The sequence below is a fragment of the Papio anubis genome, chromosome 11, assembly GCF_008728515.1.
Source record: "Papio anubis isolate 15944 chromosome 11, Panubis1.0, whole genome shotgun sequence".
In the NCBI taxonomy this organism is placed as follows: domain Eukaryota; kingdom Metazoa; phylum Chordata; class Mammalia; order Primates; family Cercopithecidae; genus Papio; species Papio anubis.
In genome coordinates, this window is record NC_044986.1 from 22,238,259 (window position 1) to 22,252,920 (window position 14,662).

General features: G+C 45.9%; 1 long non-coding RNA gene across 3 annotated transcripts in view; it reads right to left on the reverse strand.

Annotated features, from left to right (window-relative positions):
• LOC110744170 overlaps positions 1 to 14,476 on the reverse strand; it is a 34,421-nt gene extending 19,945 nt beyond the window's left edge. For 2 of the 3 annotated variants that reach the window (XR_004176891.1, XR_004176892.1), the window contains exons 1-3: positions 10,720 to 14,476; positions 10,114 to 10,233; positions 1,590 to 3,140 (exon numbers count right to left, since the gene is read on the reverse strand). This is a non-coding gene — a long non-coding RNA (uncharacterized LOC110744170). The remainder of the gene's footprint in view (positions 1 to 1,589; positions 3,141 to 10,113; positions 10,234 to 10,719) is intronic. The other variant, XR_002524440.2, reaches the window with a different exon arrangement.
• Positions 14,477 to 14,662: the final 186 nt, after the last annotated feature.

Here is a 14,662-nt window from a genome sequence, read left to right on the forward strand (position 1 = left end):
ACAAAGGAAAAAAAAAAAAAAAAAAAAAAGGAGGAAGGGAGTCTTGTGACCAATCAGACGAACTGAAAGGCAAGATGCCATTGTGTGAGAACCAGAAAGGCCAGAGAAACTACTCAATCCCATGGCCCAACATAAGTGACAGAAGATAAAAATTCAAATTTACTAGGTGTTATGTTAGAGGAAACAAAAGCAACGCTCAATAATCACCCCTACTCTCTTTCTAGGGCAATTTCCCAACTTCAGAGCAATGAATACGAGTCCAAACAAAGCATGGCAGTACCAAAGGACTGAGGAGGCAGAAAACAGACTTCAAGGCAGCTGAAGCAACTGAGGGTTGCAGGGCAGGATATCATGGAGGGAAAAGCTGAGGACAGAGTCTAGAAGTCTTGCACCCTGGAAGTTGAAGACTGAGGAGTGGGCTGTATATGTTCAGGGTGTAACTGTCTAGGTCTTATCAGAGAATGCGTACTACAAGTTTGAAAGCATAACAGAGAGGCTGAAGAGTGCTGGTGGACACTAGCGCTGTGACCCACACCTCATTAACATGCTGAGTACCCAAATAAGATATTAGACTTAAAGGAATCAAAGGAAAATATTATCCTAATTCATAAACAAATGGCTATCTCAACAGGAAGAAAAATGAGAGCTGTACAATTGCTAATGCAAAAATTGTACTAGATGGGTTTAACATCAAATAGGAGATGGCAGAAGAAAGAGTTAATAAACTAAAAAATCCATTTAAAGTATTAATCTGAAGAACAGAAAGAGATTAAAGAAAAATAACCAGAGCCTCAATAACTAATAGGAAAATATCAAATGACTTTGTATGTCTGTAATTTGAATGCTAGAAGAAAAGAGAATGGGAATTTTTCCAGGAAAATCTTTGGAGACATTAATAGAAAAAAAATTCCAAATTTGGTGAAAACTATTGACTTACAGAACCAAGAAGCTCAGTGTTTTACCCTGTTTTTTTCAAGTAGAGTAAGAAAATTAGAAGTAAAACCACAAAACAGCAAAACCTGACACATGATATTTGAACGGCTGAAAGCCTCCCTTGCCTCACTCGGCCCCAACCCCTCCTCCTCCTAACCAGTCTGATTGGGACATTGCTATGGCCTCAGAGTTGCCCTGGACCAAGCAGCAGAGTTGAAGGAGAGGTACCCTTAAGCTTGGTCACCAGGGAGATAGGTACCAAGAGGATCCAGAGCCATGGGAGCAGTAGGCATGGGTGTAAGCATGTGAGCTGTGACTGAATAACCCAGGTCAGAGCCCAGGTGTACATCGCTGTCCATCTCTGCAGAGAAGAGCCCAATGAGAGTTATAGGATAAGGAACACTATCTATTTCTTCAGATAAATAAGGGTTGTCCCTCGGTAAAACATCAGCCAGGCTTCCCTCTGTGTTCATCCATCTCCTCTGACCCCTAGAGCCAAATCTGCTTAAAACTGTAAATTCTGACTCCAGAAAAGAGAAGGTATGGTAGGGAGAAAAAGAACAAACAGCAGAGAGAGAGAGAGAGAGAGAGAGAGAGAGAGAGAGAGATTAATAGAGAGAGAGGGGAAAAAGATGTATCGTAAATAATTGGCTTACATGAAAGTGGTAGGCGGGCAGGTTGGAGATCCAGAGAAGAGTTGTAGTTCAAGTCCAAATGCAGTTTTCTGGCAGAAATCCTTCTTCTTCAGTCTTTTTATATTAAGGGGGAGGTCAGTTTTTTTGTTTTTGTTTTTTTTTCTATTAAGGCCTTCAACTGATTGGAGGAGGCCCACCCACGTTATCTGTTTCACTCAGCTCACTGATTTAAATGTTAATATCATCTAAAAAATACCATCATAGAAATATCTATAATAGTGTTTAATCAGGTGTCTGGGTACCATGGCCTAGCCAATTTGACTCATAAAATTAACCAGCATACTATCGTTCTGACAAAATGTGCCTCCTGCAGGAAGGGCCCGTGCAGGACAAAGATGAGCCTGAGGGCAGTACCAACTAAGAGTATAGAGAAGGGGCTGTGACAGCAAAATCTAATGTGCTCCAAGGCAGCATCAATGGAAGTAAAAGGGCCCATTTCCTTCCAAGGAGACTAGACCCAGAGCTGCTCCAACTTAAGCATGTATGTGAACCACCGGCCTCCTGATCCAGGAGGTCTGGATGTGGGCGTGAGAGTCAGCAGTTCTCACAAGGCCCTGGTGGCTGCCTGTGCCACTGTTCTCTGGGCCATACTTTGAGTAGCAGGGTAGAGGACCTCAGAGCCTAGATTCCTAGGTTTCATCCCAGCTCTACTCCTCATTTGCTATGTAACTTTGAGCAAGTGAGGTACTTAACCTTCCAGAATCTCAGTGTCCTCTTTGATCAAGTGGGAGGTAACAATATTGACTTCAAAAGGTGATTGTGAGATTAAAAGAGAAAATGAACATGAAGTATGTGGATAGAGTTTGAGCTCAATAAAAGCTCTTAGCTGCTATCATTATTATGGGCACCTGATTTTTAAAGAGTACATGTTAGGTAGGATATAAATAAATCTTATATTTGGTGATCCGCATGAGGAAAGGACCTAAACATACAGCCACAGGAAGAAACGTTGATAAAATTGAAACCATTCACCCTGGAGAAGAACAGATGTAGGAAGGAGGTGGGAGGGAAGTGGAGGCCCAAAAGAGGTGATGAAAGGCTTCCTGAACATACTTGAAATGGAGTGTTCATGGAAATAAAATGAGAATTATCCTCTCCATGAAATTAACAAAGACCAAGATGTGGAGCTTCCTGGTAAGTCAAAATGAGATCAGTGACAAAGCCTGGGACTATCCAAATCTGACCAGAAATGAAGAAGGTTGTGTGGACTGATTGTCCACCTACCACCAGAGGCACAGCAGCAGATTGTGCCACCACCCCTTCACCAGAAAGCCAACAGGCTGGTGCAACAGATTCCTGTGACAACTGCCCACACCCTCCAAGCACTTCCAGAACTCCAGAGCAGCTCTGTCGATGGCTCTCCCAGAGCATGGCCTCCTTCCTGCACGCAGAGTCCCAGCACTCCAGCTCTGCTGTCCAAGGGCCACTCCTGGGGGACAGTTGGCACATTCCAAGCTTAGTCATGATGCATCAGACAATTCATTCAGATATCTTCAATTCCATTACCAGGCCCTGTGGGAGCCAAATGGGAAAAAGAATCAATGCATATGTTGGCCAGGGAAGTGGCAGTGTCCAAACAGCCTGCCCCCCATGAAAACACTGGCCTGTCCTTTCCCCAGACCCCCAGGCCAGGGCTACCATGTTGCCAGGACAGTCAGACAGTCACACTATCCCATCTGACAACCACTGCTACACAGGCCATCTGCTCCATGGCCTCAGGGTTGCCCTCAGGCCTCCTCCCCATGCTTCAGCAGTAGCAGTGGCCCCCAGGAGCAGCCCCACTCTGCTGCCCTCTCTGGAGCCTCCACATTGCTACACATTGCCCATGTACTTGTGAGGTCATTGAACCTCTTGGAACCTCAGTTTCTTCATCTGAAAAATGAGAACAAGAATAAGAATAATACCGGCCGGGCGCAGTGGCTCAAGCCTGTAATCCCAGCACTTTGGGAGGCCGAGATGGGCGGATCACGAGGTCAGGAGATCGAGACCATCCTGGCTAACACGGTGAAACCCCGTCTCTACTAAAAAAATACAAAAAACTAGCCGGGCGAGGTGGCGGGCGCCTGTAGTCCCAGCTACTCGGGAGGCTGAGGCAGGAGAATGGCGTGAACCCGGGAGGCGGAGCTTGCAGTGAGCTGAGATCCCGCCACTGCTCTCCAGCCTGGGCAACAGAGCGAGACTCCATCTCAAAAAAAAAAAAAAAAACAAAGAATAAGAATAATACCTACCTCACAGGAATGCCATGAGGTTAAAAGAGATAAAGACACATAAAACATTTAACCTGATTCTTGGCATTCGGTACTGCAGAAATGTGGGCGTTACTCCCCGTGAGCGATATCCTACCCTGCCACAGAGGAGGCGCTAAGCAAGTGTTCGCAAACTGAATCATGCTGGAGAATACTCATGGCTCCCGGGTCAAGTCCAAATGCAGTTTTCTGGCAGAAATCCTTCTTCTTCAGTCTTTTTATATTAAGGGGGAGGTCAGTTTTTTTGTTTTTGTTTTTTTTTTCTATGAAGACCACGTTATGGATGGTAATCTGTTTCACTCAGTCCACTGATTTAAATGTTAATCTCATCTAAAAAAGACCATCATAGAACTATCTATAATAGTGTTTAATCAGGTGTCTGGGCACCATGGCCTAGCCAAGTTGACTCATAAAATTAACCAGCATACTAGCATTCTGACAAAAGGTGCCTCCTGCACATTTTGCAGATACTGGCATCGGAGAGGCAGTCACCTCCCTCACTTCCTCACCCTTGTCAGCAGGAGCCAAGGCCAGGAAGCTGGGGCCTCACCCTCTAAGCCCTACCAAGGGAGACAGGAGCTCTGCAGGGTTACAGAAGCCCACAGCTTATGCCAAGGAAGCTGCTTCAAATCACATCTCCTTCCAGGCACCTCCCCAGCAAGCCTTGCTCCCAGCTCTGTCAGGCTCAAGCAGCTTTAGCCTGAACGGTCTAGCCTCTGCCTGACCCTTCCCTGCCCTCGATTAAACGGCCACCCCCGCCCACTGTCGGACCTATGGATTGGGACAGACCTGAGGGTGGCTATGGCCTTGGACCCCCTCATCCCCAGCCAGCCTGGGCTCCTGCCACTAGGCTTATTTGGGACACTCAGTTAACAGTTGGACATCTGTCATGTGCCAGGTTGTGTGCCAGGAACAGGGGAGAACCAGTACTTGGGGTGCAGAGGGAGGCAGGGAGATGGCAGCACCAACACCTGTAGCCTGGGGTGGCTAGGCAGGGCCACAGGGACCTCTCACAGATTCTGAAACAACGTGGATTCATAGGGCTCCTGGAAATGCTTCCGTGGGGATACAGGGCACGTTCCTCAGAGAGGAACTTACAGACTGGTGGAGGAGATGTGCTCCTGGCAGAGGACAGAGACAGGGAAACATGGGTCAATACTGGTGGGGTGGCAGGCGTGAGCCCCTGAAGCAGGGAAACATTTGTGGAGGGTCCTTCAGTGCCTGGAATCTGAAACTGGCAGCCCAGGATGCTCAGAGAAACACTGACTGGGAAAGGAAGACATGCGCCTGCAGGTGCTGGTGTGTCCCGGAAGCTTCCATGGAGTAGAGGGCGATCTTAGAGCTCACCACCTCCACCAAAGCCCACCCCGAGGGGAAGGGCGGGCATCATCTCAACCTCCTCCCTCCTTCAGAGCTGGAGACTCCAAATCACTCAGACACCCACCCTCCTCTCTGCACAAGCTGCCAGAGGGCCATAGGGACAGGGCTCCTTGTAGGGGGGCTGGGCCATCACACCCACATCTGAATGCTGCACCCTGGGGGTGGGCATCCCAGGGACAGAGCCGAGAGAGCCTCGGGTTGGGTGGAGCTGGAGCTCCTGAGCCTGAAGGGGGAACCTGCCTGGCCCTGGACTCCTTGAGATGAGAAACGATAAATTTCCTCACTGACTATGCCCCTTGACTCAGAGTTTTCTTACTGATAGCTGCAGGCCTTCTGAGAGATATGGGGACCCCATCTCCTCTTCTCTCCCTGTGTCATGCTTGAGAAACATCCAGAGCCTATCCAAACTAGGGTTGCCAAACAAAACTAGGTTTAGCAAATGAAAATGCCGGGTGCCCCTCCTCAGCAAATGTACAAGAACAGAAATTATAACAAACTGTCTCTCCAGACCACGGGTGCAGTAAACTAGAACTCAGGACTAAGAAACTCAAATCAAAACAGCTCAACTACATGGAAACTGAACAACTGCTCCTGAATGACTACAGGTACATAGAAATGAAGGCAGAAATAAAGATGTTCTTTGAAACCAATGAGAACAAAGATACAACATACAGAATCTCTGGGACACATTTAAAGCAGTGTGTAGAGGGGAAATTTATAGCACTAAATGCCCACAAGAGAAAGCAGGAAAGATCAAAATTGACACTCTAACATACATAATTAAAGAACTAGAAGCAAGAACAAACACATTCAAAGCTAGCCAGAAGGCAAGAGATAACTAAGATCAGGCAGAACTGAAGGAGATAGAGACACAAAACCTCAAAAATCAATGAATCAGGAGTTGGTTTTGAAAAGATCAAAATTGACAGACCACTAACCAAGACTAATAAAGAAAGAAAAGAGAAAGAGAATCAAATCGGCCTTAATTACAAAAATGATAAAGGGAATATCACCACCGACCCCACAGAAATACAAACTACCATCTTGAAATTACTATATAAACACCTCACGCCAAATAAACTAGAAACCTAGAAAATGGATAATTTCTGGACACACACTCTTCCAAGACTAAACCAGGAAGAAGTTGAATCCCTGAATAGACCAATAGTAGGCTCTGAAATTGAGGCAATAATTAATAGCCTACCAACCAAAAAAGTCCAGGACCAGATGGATTCACAGCTGAATTCTACCAGAGGTATAAGGAGGGAGTTGGTACCATTCCTTCTGAAACTATTCCAATCAATAGAAAAGAGGAATCCTCCTAACTCATTTATGAGGTAACATCATCCCGATACCAAAGCCTGGCAGAGACACAACAAAAAAGAAATTTTAGACCAGCATCCCTGATGAACATGGTGCAAAATCCTCAATAAAATACTGGCCAAACCCAGTTCGGCAGCATCAAAAAGCTTATCCACCATGATCAATTGGAGCCATCCCTGGGATACAAAGAGCTGGTTCCCAACATTCATAAATCAATAAACATAATCCAGCATATAAACAGAACCAAAGACAAGAACCCACATGATTATCTCTCAATAGATGCAGAAAAGGCTTTTGATAAAATTCAACAGCCCTTCATGTAAGCGCTCAATAAATTAAATTGATGGGCGATACCTCAAAATAATAAGAGCTATTTATGACAAACCCACAGCCAATATCGCACTGAATGGGCAAAAAGAAACTGGAAAAATTCCCTTTGGCTTAACAAGACAGGGATGCCCTCTCTCACCATATATTCAACATAGTGTTGGAAGTCCTGGCTAGGGCAATTGAGCAAGAAGAAATCCAGGGTATTCAGTTGGGAAAGAAGAAGTCAAATTGTCCCTGTTTGCAGATGACATGATTGTATATTTAGAAACCCCATTGTCTCAGCCAAAAATCTCCTTAAGCTGATAAGCAGCTTCCTTAAAAGTCTCAGGATACAAAATTAATGTGCAAAAAATCACAAGCATTCTTATGCACCAATAACAGACAAACACAGAGCCAAATCATGGATGAACTTCCATTCTGGTGCTTCCAAAGAGATAAAATACCTAGGAATCCAACTGACAAAGGGATGTAAGGACCTCTTCAGGAACTACAAACCTACTGCTCCAGTGAAATAAAGAGGACACAAACAAATGGAAGAACATACCATGCTCATGGATAGGAAAAGTCAATATCGTGAAAATGTGCATACTGCCCAAGGTAATTTATAGATTCAATGCCATCCCCATCCAAGCTACCAGGTTTCTTCTGGGGTGGAAAAACTTTGCTTTAAAGTTCATATGGAACCAAGAGCCGCATCTCCAAGACAATCCTAAGTCAAAAGGAGAACAAAGCTGGAGGCATCAAGCACCTGACTTCAAACTATACTACAAGGCTACAGTAACCAAAACAGCATGGTACTGGTACCAAAACAGAGATATAGACCAATGGAACAGAACAGAGTCCTCAGAAATAATACCACACATCTACAGCCATCTGATCTTTGACAAACCTGAGAAAAACAAGAAATGGGGAAAGGATTCCCCTATTTATTAAATGGTGCTGGGAGAATTGGCTACAGCCATAAGTAGAAAGCTGAAACTGGATAACTCCTTACGCCTTATATGAAAATTAATTCAAGATGGATTAGAGACTTAAATGTTAGACCTAATACCATAAAAATCCTAGAGAGGAAAACCTAGGTAGTACCATCCAGGACATGACATGGGCAAAGACTTCATGTCTAAAACACCAAAAGCAACGGCAGCAAAAGCTAAAATTGACAAATGGGATCTAATTAAACTAAAGAGCTTCTGCACAGCAAAAGAAACTACCATCAGAGTGAACAGACAACCTACAGAATGGGAGAAAATTTTTGCAATCTACTCATCTGACAAAGGCTAATATCCAGAACCTACAAAGAACTCAAACAAATTTACAAGAAAAACAAACAACCCATCAAAAGTGGGCAAAGGATATGAACAGACATTTCTCAAAGAGACATTCATACAGCCAACAGACATATGAAAAATGCTCATCATCACTGGCCATCAAATGCAAATCAAAACCACAATGAGATACCATCTCACACCAGTTAGAATGGCGATCATTAAAAGTCAGGAAACAACAGGTGCTGGAGAGGATGTGGAGAAATAGGAACACACACTGTTGGTGGGATTGTAAACTGGTTCAACCATTATATGGAGAAAACAGTATGGCGATTCCTCAAGGATCTAGAACTAGATGTACCATATGACCCAACCATCCCATTACTGGGGATACCCAAAGGATTATAAATTATGCTGCTATAAAGACACATACTGCGATATGTTTATTGCAGCACTATTCTAATAACAAAGAACTTGGAATCAACCCAAATGTCCATCAGTGACAGATTGGATTAAGAAAATGTGCTTTATATACACCATATAGATACTATGCAGCCATAAAAAAGGATGGTTTAAGTCCTTTGTAGGGACATGGATGCAGCTGGAAACCATCATTCAGCAAACTATCACAAGAACCAAACACGCGTATTCTCACTCCTTAGGTGGGAACTGAACAATGAATCACTTGGACTCCAGGAAGGGAACATCACACAGGGGCCTATCATGGGGAGGGGAGGATTGCATTGGGGTGGAGCCTGATGTAAATAGCGAGTTGATGGGTGCAGCAGACCAACATAGCACAAATATACATATGTAACAAACCACCATGTTATGCACATGTACCCTACAACTTAAAGTATAATAATAATAAATAAATTTAAAAAAAAAATAAAATAAAAAATAAAAAAATAAAAAAAATAAAATAAAAAAAAATAAAAAAAGAAAAAGAAAATGCCGGGTGCCCTGTTAGATTCAAATTTCAGGTAAACAATGAGTGATTTTTCTAATATATTATGTTTTGTGCTATACTTGAGGCATACTTATACTAAAAACATTACCCATTGTTTATCTGAAATTCTGTTTTAAGCAGGCACCCTGTATTTTATGTGGCAACCCTACCCCAAACCCCTCCTTTCTCTCGCCTGGCAGCAGACTACGCTCCAAAATGGTTTGTCATCCAGAGAGGCTTCTGAGATGGCACCCAGGCATCTCCTGAGGTGGCCTGGGAGGGGTCAGAGAGCCCCACTGACCCCCCAGCACCTCCTCATAGCTGTGGGTTAGGGCTGGAGGGGGACCAATAAATGGCCTTCTCTTGCCTGCTAGGTCCTAACAATGGTGAAGAGAGAGAAGTGAAGAGGAGAAGAGACTGAAATATCACTTTAGCAGCTGAAAAAGTTGATTTGGGGGAATAGGGCTGAGAGCTGCAAGCACCTGAGTCTTCTGATATCAAATCCCAGAACTAGACAAATCACCTACTCCATTCCCACAGCCCTGAACCCTCCCAGTCCTGCTCCAGGGCAGCTCAGGCAGGGAAGGGAGGCTGCCATTCTCCTGGCTCACTCCGTGACCAAGAATAGTAGCAACCCAGGCACCCTGCAGGCAGGAGAAAAAGGTGAGGGTTCCTGAGACCTGTTTGTTCTCCCAAATTCACCTATCAGCTAAATCATTTATCCTTCCTATCGCCTTGGGAAAAGAGAAGTCAGGAATATTGGGCTAATGACGGGACTCCACGTGGAGGCATCCACTGCTCTCATTGGTAGCACCAAGGGAGCCCTGTCGGTCCCACTGGTGGCAGGCCACTCACAAGGGCACCCTTTGATGAGCCAGCCTGAACCATGTAGTTACCAGTCAAAATCAGTCCTGGCCAACAAACACAACTCACTTCCCAACCTATGCATGCCTCAGTTTCCTCATCTGTGAGATGGGGAGAAGAGCACTCACCTGGGCTCATTCATGGGTAAGCCTGCAGCACGCCTGCCTGGCACGCAGAGAGGGCTCACGAGGGCTATGGCCATTACCATCCCTGGCTCTGGCATGGGGTGACGAAGCAAGCACGAGGCCCTTGAAGGGGAGAGAAGAGAGGAAGAAAGGGAGAGTTTAGCTGGGCTAGTGTAAGACCTCTGCTTGGAGCGCTGCTGGAGGTCATGCAGTTTCAAGGACGAAGAGAGATAAACAGATGAAGACACCAGGCTGGCCTCCCAGGTGAGGTCGGTGTGGAAGCAATGAATGGGGGAAGCACCCTGTCCCCAGCACACCCATAGAACTAGATGCTCTCAGGGTGCTGACAAGCTCGAGATACAGGAGCTGAGGCCACTTCCTGGGGAAGTGCGGAGACTGGTACAGCTAGCTGGGAGCTTGGAACCCCCACCAGGCAGGCTGTGACTCAGAGGGTGGCTCCAGGCCCAGCCGGAACAGGGATGTTCACCGGGACCCAAACAGAAACCACAATTAGACTAATGGGCAGAGACAAGGAGGGAGGATAAAGGGCAGCGGTTGTCACACGGATACCCCAAGTTCATGCTGGATTTCAGGCCTACTAACACTTACCCTCGGTAGTCCATTCAATGAAAGTTGATTGTCTCATCTGCTGTGGGCTATGGGGATAAAAGAGTTGCAGCAGCCATGCCCCAGCCTCTGTGGGACAGCGTTCTTACACATGAAGCAACTGCACATTGTGGAAAGTGCCTGAAGGAAACATAAGTGCTGAGATAAAGAATCATAGGGAGTGTGGCTTTCTTGGGTGGTCAGGGGCCTCACCAAGAAGTGACATGTGCACTGGGCTCTAATGGAAATGAAAGCTCCAGCGCTGGGAAGAACTTTTCAGGCAGAAGACACAGCAAGTGTGAAAGCCCTAAGGGGGAAAAGGGCAGGAGGATTTAGGCAGCAAGGCCGGTGCCCAGCCCTGCGCTGGTGTGAGGAGCAGCTCAGTCCAAGGCTGGGGTGACACCTGCTGGGCAAAGGGCCCAGAGTGGGATCAGGGGCATGGTCAGGACGATGGCTCCTAAGCGTCCACTCATTCTGAGGGAGTCAGTCACCACAGGGTAGGAAAGCATGGTGGGACAAAGTGTCGCTAAGAGACCACTTGTGAGGCTGAGGTCCTCAGAGGTGGACAGCTCCCTGAGGGCTGGAAGTCTCCGGAAGGCTTCTTGGAGAAACATCCTGGGGGACCCCATTTGGACAGGTTGGAGGTGTCAAACGGATGTGAGCAACAAAAGACAGCAGTGACCTCTGGCTGTCTGTGCAGCAGAGAAGAAACTGGTTCGCCACAGGGTAGAGATGGGGTCATAGGAGGAATCTTCCTTGTACTTTCTGAAGAAAAGGGAAAAGATAAGAAAAACCACAGTATTTGTTAGCTGCCCACTCATCTCCCAGCCCTCTTTTCCTCTTCCTAACTGAACCCTGGTTGGCCCTGGACCAGCCACCTGCTTTCCATGTACACACACACACACACTCGTGTTCTCTGGAGGAAATGAAGCCTCCAGTTCAAGGGGTAGGCCCCACTGCCTCACACCAACCAGCATATTCCATCTCCTGGCCAGAGTCATTGGTCCCAAAGACAGCCTGTGACTGAAGCCCGTCTACTCAGAGGGATCACCAGGCCGTGGCTCGGTCTATGAATTCAGCCATGAAGCATGGGGCTACTGGCAGTCATTGTAGACAAGAATAGAGGGGTGGAAAGGACTAGGTCTCTGGTGACATCATTAAGGCCCTGGACCAACCAATCCTGCAACCCACCCACCTCTGGACTTTCCAGTTGCATGAACCAAACACCACCTTTCATGTGATTAAACCTGTTTGCGTTGAGTGTTCTATTCCTTACAATGACAGCAACAGTTTGCAGACATCTAGTATGTACTGGGCACTGAATTAAATCTTGATGCACACTGTTTCATGCAGGAATCATCCTTCTCACTCTTCAGAAGGGAAACCTAAGGCTCAGGATATGCAGTAACCTGCCTCGGGTCACACAGCTGGACGTAGAAGGCCTGACTCCAGGCCTGGATCTGGGCCTGGGCTCCTACCCCCCGAGTTCCTTCAGTCCCTCAGGGACCAGCTTTCAGGGACCCATAGCTGAGGGTCTGAAGCCACCCTAAGTTAGAGACCTTATATCAGACACTACTGAGGGACTTTGAACTGAGGATTTTGAGAGCTCTAAGCCTTGTTCAGAGAAAGTTGGGCAGGGCAGAGGCCTAGGCTTTGGGCAGCAGAGACCTAGGTTTCAATTCCAGAACCCCACTTAGTGGCCATGTAACCTTGGGCAAGTTACTTGCCTTCTTCAGCCTTAGTTTCCCCATGTGTGAAGTCAGGTTGAATTAAGTCCCTATTATCTCATTACTTTAAAATACTTAAGTATAAACAATGTGAAGGAAATGTAGACGTGTGTATGAATTTACTTTCATCTTTACCCTAAGAAAATGAGTAAACAGTTGAGATTCCCTGTCAGGAACACATGCTCTAGAAGGTGCTATCAAGGACTTCAACTACCTTTATCTAAATTCACACCATAGGGTTTATAGCCTAACCTCATGTAGGTCAGACACACTTGTCCTGGGTAAATAACAGGGGTCAAGAATTGGGGCTGGTTAGAAAGACTGTCCAGCATTCTGGCCTTTGCATAAACAGGGTTCAAGCATGCAGAAACCCAGGGGCCCAGCACAGCTCTGGGACTAGAATTCCCTTTGGTTCTGTGTGCCCCAACCCGTACGTGATGGAGGGGTCTGCCACCTGGTGTTCCTAGAAGGATGGCAGGTTCTGCCACCAAAACACTGTTTCCTTCTCCTGGAGTGTTCTTACACATGGTGCTTGTCCAAATGCCAAGGACTTTCTGCACTCACAGGCATGGGGGTGAGGCTTTGGTGGACACTTACCTCTCATTGGTGGAATTTCACATGGTGGAATCTGGCCTGAGACTGACTTTCACTGCTGCACATCTCCGTAGCAAGAGGAAGATGTCAAGCTCCAGCCCAACAGGGTTTATTGGAAGCTATGCATCAAAACCAAAAATCCTGACAACTGTTGAATGGTCACCATGATTTAGATTCCTTCCCAGCTACTCCTTCCAAGTTGTTGGGAGGATAAGACGCATGAAATACCAGCAAATGTTGTTATTTTCATCATTCTTGCTATTATTCAGGCCTCTCTCTTCTTTAATCAAAGAATGTATCTATGATGAGGAGAGGTGCTGAGAAGTGGAGGGAGGAGGAAAGATGGGGGTTGTGTTTTGAGATTTAGAAGGGCACAGTGTGTCCAGCCAACACTCCCAGCCCCCAGAGGTTGCAACATATGTTAAATCTCAGGACACATGAGGCTCTTCCACTGGAGACAAGAGGCCACGAAGGCCCTCCACACCCAATCTCATGGTCATAGACAAACTAAGCTACCAGAGCCCTTCCTTCTGCCACCCTCCAGTGACACATGACATTGAGATATGGCTGTTTTGGTGTGGGGACACTTTGTCACGGAGACACTCCAATAATGATTATCAGAATCATAACATCAGCAATAAGTGTATTGTACCTGGTACCTAGTAAATGAAATGAGGGTTAGCTGGGTTCCTTCTGTGAATATTCTCATAACAGGATACTGTGTGGAATATTCAATGGGGAAATTGAAGTTTTAAAAACTAAGAAATTTGCCCACTCACAGAGAAAATGGCAATTGGGATTTGAATGCAGGCAGTCTCATTCCAGCATCTACATTCCTAACCACTGGTCTATAAAATACTAACACAATTAGGGGTGGAAGGTGACGTTACAAGAGTAGACAAGCTGATTTTAAAGTTCGTGTAGAAAAGTAAACCAACATATCCATAGAAACAGAAAAAGAGGAGCTATGAAAAAGAGCATGCTATCTATTCCCAGTAATCAGAGTGTCACTGGCATATGCTCAGACAAATATCCCAATAGAACAGAATAAAAATGTAAGAAATAGACCCCGCTATGTGTGAAACTGAGGACGTGATAAAGGTGACATCTCAGATGAGTGAGGAAAATATAGTTTAATCAATAAACTGTATGGGACCAACTGGGTGGCCATCTGGAGAAAAATAAAGTCGGATCCATACCCCACACTATATTTCAGGATAAATGTCAAAGGGATCAAAGACTTAAAACTAAAAACTATGAAACTATGAAATGCCTGGATGAAAGCAGCAGAATTCCTATATAGCCATGGGTAATATCTCTAGCCAACACTCAAATTCCAGAACTCATAAAAGACTGATCCACTTGATTAATAAAAATTAAAACTTCTGCATGGAAAAAAAAAATAACAAGCAGGCCAGGTGCAGTGTCTCATGCCTGTAATCCCAGCACTTTGGGAGACGTAGGCAGGAGGTTTGCTTGAGGCTGGCAGGTCGAGACCAACCTGGGCAACATAGCAAGACTCTGTCTCTACAAAAAAGTTAAGACTTAGCCAAGCATGGTGGCACACACCTATGGTCCCAGCTACTTGGATGAGGGGGGAAGATAGCTCGAGCCCGAGAGGTCGA